The 5,003-nt window shown below is 42.0% G+C and overlaps 1 pseudogene; it reads right to left on the bottom strand.

Moving 5' to 3' along the window:
* Window positions 1-600: 600 nt before the first annotated feature.
* On the bottom strand, window positions 601-2,006 carry LOC111820417 (40S ribosomal protein S29 pseudogene; annotated as a pseudogene).
* Between the last annotated feature and the right edge of the window lie 2,997 nt (window positions 2,007-5,003).

Below are 5,003 nucleotides of genomic sequence, written 5' to 3'. Positions count from 1 at the left end.
AATAACCTCTGTGTGTGTTTGGGGTCGTGTAGCATTGTTCCTGGCGTAAGTAGGTCACAACACCCTGACCCCAGACTACTTTAAGGTCATTTGTTTTAATGGTGCTCAATAAGTATTTAATTGATGTAGGTGCCTAGTTCAACAATGAGACATAACCGCCAAATTCAATGTGCGAGCCCTATTTGGATCCTGATTCAAACAAACCAATTATAAAAGGACATTCATGAGATAATCCAGGAAATTTTCATACAGATTGGGTACTGGTTGATATTAAGAAATGATTGTTAGTTTTGTTAGGTGTGATAATGGCATCGAGATTATATTTAAAAATATCTTTTTCTCATAGAAATGTATACTGAATTACTTTTTTTTCAGTATGAATACTTTTATACAACTGGGAGAAAATAAGCCATGTATTTTAAAGATAAATTCATTGAGGAAGATGATAGTGTATTTAAAAAAAAAATTTATAACCAATTAAATATTCCGTTCACATTAAGACCGTCACAGTGGAAGATTTTTTATTTTATGTACAAAGAGCTAGAGCATTGTTTCTTTTGTTGTGTTGATGTCTTGGATAACCCACTCGAGGAAGATCATTTAGTCCAATTTGATGCAGCTTGTATCCTTCTCATACTGACGGCAACATTGGCGGCACATACTGAAGCGTACTCCGGATCAAATGTTGCTGGTTTGAGCACACGCGGCAAGAGCAGGAACCCTGGCCGAAATTTGCCAGGTGGCTCCAGTAGAGCAGCTGGTGACCCACTAAGAAAGGAAAGAGACTATAGTGAAGTCTTTATAGGTAATATGATATGATGGTAAAGATTTGTTTTAAAATACGTCAGAAAAAATGTGTGGGAACGTAAGTGACACTAGAGTGACAAATGCTAAACGTTATTGAAGCACATGGAGTTCCATTAGGAGCCCCTGGGTGGTACAAACAGTTTCTACACTTCGCTGCTGACTGAAAGGTTGGGGGTCTGTCCACCCAGAAGCACCTAGGAAGAAAGGCCTGGTGATCTTCTTCTGAAAACTCTATGGAGCACTCTTCTACTCTGATATACATGGAATTGCCATGTGTTAGAATCAACTCCACTGCAACTAGTTGGTTGGTTGGTTGGGGTTCCATTATAGTGTTCTAATCCTGTGTACTTTTTGTTTTAATTCCCATAATAAAAGCAAAAGCAAAAAAAAACAGGCAAGCTACATGCTTATCTCAGTTAATATCCACGTAATATACCCTATTCCCACATGACTGTAAGTTCATTCTTCATCCTGGTCATTTCCCTTATTATATCAAGGGCAAGAGTTTACCCCATTCTCTGTATCTGGGTGGTTGCTCTCTTTGGGCTCCCATCTGGACAGCACCCCCCTCTCAGTAATTTTTTCTCAGGGACCCTTCCCTCTTGGGCAGTTTCTTCTCAGCAAACTCTTCACTAAACTGCTGGAAACTCAGTCAGTCGTTGGCATGCGTTCATATAGTTTTGTTCCCGGTATTTCAAAGTATAACATCATTCTCCATGTGGCTACACCTTTCTCTCTACCTAGTTCATCTATTTTCAGCATGTGTTTTCTTTTCCCATTGCTAACTTCTTTCATTAATCTTAATTTTGTCTAGTTCCTCCTAGAGATTTCAGACGCCATTTGACCCCAGAGTTGGACTGGATAAGCCTCTCTGAGGCTCAAGTTCCTCATATATAAAGTGGGGACAGTTTCTACTTACCACATAGGTCATTAAGAAAATTCCAAAGGATAATATGCATGTTCCTAGCAGTGTCTTGGAGGTGCTCATAAATGGAACTTTCCTTCCACCCTGGTTAGGCCTGCCCCAGAAAGTCCCTATGTGGACATACATAGAAAATACCCGGCTCTGGTGTGCAGTCACAGATAAGGGAAGATGGCCCCAGAGCTGGCACAGCAAGACTTTCAGGGCCCAGAACCTGGACATGGCCTCCCAGCACAGCTAACATTGAGACATGTTTCTCCAGAGAGATGATTCCCATCCTGGAGCATGCCACATAGACTTGCTTAGGTGAGAACTGGTCAGTGTGGCTTCCTGAATGGCAGAGTTTTTGCCTCCCATGGTAGCATAAGTTGTTTTCATAATCTGAAGTGATTAGCGATATAAAAGGTAATACTCTCACAATCCTCTGCCCTTTCTAACCTGGCAGATACCTCTGGGGCCACCGTATGTGATTGTACAGTATACAGCCATGTACCACTGCACATGTTGATCTTGGGGATCTCACCCCACGGTCTGGTCTCACTTCCTGCCTCCCTCTGTCTCCTTTTATTCCTTTCCATTTTTCTTTTCTTTCTTTCATCGCTTCATGTAAATGGAGATCATAGTAATACTATAAGGTTGTTTAGTAGGTCAAATTAGATGTGTCTAAAAGTGCTTTTGGAAACCCTGGTGGTGTAGTGGTTAAGAACAACGGCTGCTAACCAAAAGGTCAGCAGTTTGAACCCACCGGGTGCTCCTTGGAAACCCTATGGGGCAGTTCTACTCTGTCCTATAGGGTCGCTATGAGTTGGAATCGACTCAACGGCCATGGGTTTTTTAAAAGGGCTTTGTTAACTGTAAAGTGCTATACAGAACTTATGCTATGTTATATTGTTTCACTTTTCAGAAGAGAAACTAGTCTATATGTGTCATATGTCATCCATTAAAGTGCTTGTTTTGGTTTTTTGTTTGTTTGTTTTGGTTCTGGTTACTATGCACGTTCTAGTCCCTAAGGGAATTCGTCATATTTTGAAGACCTTGCTGGCCTCTCAGCATGGCTAAGATTGAGACATGACTCTCCTGAGAGATGACTCTCACCCTGGAGCATGCTACATAGCTAGGTAAGAATTGGCTCAACTTCAAATTCACACCTGGCACTCAAAGTATCTCTCCTTGTGAGTTTTGATTTGGGGATTATATCAGAAACCAGTGTGTTTTCTTTGTACTAAAATGTAAGACTTGTATCTCCAGATTGGCAGGTGTGTGGGCCTCAGAACACTCAGTCTTAGCAACTCTGGAGGATGACTCTTTGAGTAAGTGCCCCTGGGACCCCACTGGGGTCTCAGCAATGTTCTGCTTCCCAGCCTGAGTTCTAAATCTTTTGAGAAATAAGACAAAAAATCAAGTAGTTAGAGGCCAAAATATCACATATATTACCAATAAAGCTTAGGTTGGAGAATGTTACTTGTATCTATTGACAAATGGAACCTCAGATTTAGGCAAGCTACCCACCCGTGGGGCAGAGCCTGAACTCGGGCAGCCTCCCCCTCAAGGGACCTAGCCTGCCCTGGAGGAAATGAGTCGAACGTATACTCTCAGCAGATGAGCCTACTCCCAAGGAGAAAAAGTGAGGCACTGAGCAAGCTCTCAGTTATTCTTCCCGAATTCTCCAAGCAGAGAAGGAACTCTGCCATGAACTAGTCCTAGCCATGAGTCAGGTAGTTTCTACTCCCATCCCTGAAAGTTTTCTTGGGGCAAATATTTATAGAGTGACAGTTTTCCTTGAAGAGAGACATCTGGTCATCCTATAATCTATTCTATTATGAAAGAGTATTTAAAACACGTCTTCCCTGCCCTTTCTGGTGTTTACCACAAACCGAAGTTGTATTCTGGCATTCACACCTCCCACCACTGCAGTCGCTTCTTCCGTTTACCTAACACCCAACACCTACTCACCATCAGCTGTAGTCTGAGGGCATGCAGGGCATCATGGCTTGAGTCTAGCATTTCCTCTTAAACTGTTTAAAGATACAACCTGTCCTTCTTTTATCCTTACATAGACATATTCTGTTGGCAGTTTCCATATTTTGGGACTTCAATGCCATTGAGTGTCACATGGCTTCACAAAAGGAATACATGCAAAACTTAATCATTGTGTGTTTTTTAAAGTTTGTTCCATTAAATGAGTCATACCATTAAGTAAATACACAGTCTCGCTTAAACCCTTAATCAGTTACATAAATACCAAACGGTTCACTCTGACCCTGTGTTATGTTGAGGCTTTTTCCTCGTTCTGTAAAACTTTCATTCTTGGATTACACATTTCCAGGGACGACTGCCAACTCCTCCCTTTGCCCTTAGCCCTTCTCTGAGTGCTGTGTTTTTTTGACATTAGCATCCTGGTTCTGCAAATAAAAGTCACCTTTCCTGTTTTCTCAGCAAACTTGAATTAATTCCAGTTTTCTGCTGGGTTTCCCTGTTAGTGTACGGTGTGTGTGCTTTGCTGGGTTGTTCAAATTAGCTTTCCGACTCTGTAGAATTTTCAAAAGCACCTAAATGGAGAGCCTTACATTGGAAAGAAAGTGAACTTTCAGATCCTGCAGGCTGTCTCCTCCTTTGAGAATCCAGCTGCTGGGCAGGCATTTAAGAGCACCTGGCAGGTAGTTACAGCCTTCTCTGTGCTACTAACATCCTCTTAATAACGCTTTGTACTTTCTTCTACTATGTACACACCATCTGTATTGCCATGACTGGCTTCTCTGTCTTTCCACCTCCCTGGCCTGTGAATTCCTCCAAGGCAAAAACCCTGTCCTATTCTTTTGAGCTGTTTCAGCTAGCTCCTGACTCCTAGTGGGAGCTCAGTTAATATTTGAGGAAAGGTAAAGAAAAGGAACGATGTGAAGGTAAAGACGGAAGGTAGGGGGCCCCAGTGCCTTAGAATATGCTAGTACTCTTCTCCAGAAAGCTGATCCCAAGATCCTCCTCTCTTTCATTCCCATCTCCATTCAACTCCATCCCCTCAGAGCACTTTTCACGATATCCTTCTGAAAGGAACCACCACTCAGACACATAAATCTGTATGTACAGTCATTCTCTATCTTCCCTGTTTGATCAACTTCATAGCTCTTCACTACCTGAAGTTATTTTAGTTCTGTGTTGATTTATTGTCTGACTCCCTCCACTCTAATGTAGGCTCCATGAGGTACTATAAAAACCAAAACCAAATCCCTTGCCATCAAGTCGATTCTAACTCACAGTGACCCTATAGGACAGAGTA

The sequence above is a fragment of the Trichechus manatus genome, unplaced genomic scaffold (assembly GCF_000243295.1).
Source record: "Trichechus manatus latirostris isolate Lorelei unplaced genomic scaffold, TriManLat1.0 scaffold00003, whole genome shotgun sequence".
NCBI classification, from domain to species: domain Eukaryota; kingdom Metazoa; phylum Chordata; class Mammalia; order Sirenia; family Trichechidae; genus Trichechus; species Trichechus manatus.
The sequence above is the reverse complement of the archived record's forward strand: the minus strand, read 5'-3'. Positions and strand labels throughout refer to the sequence as shown.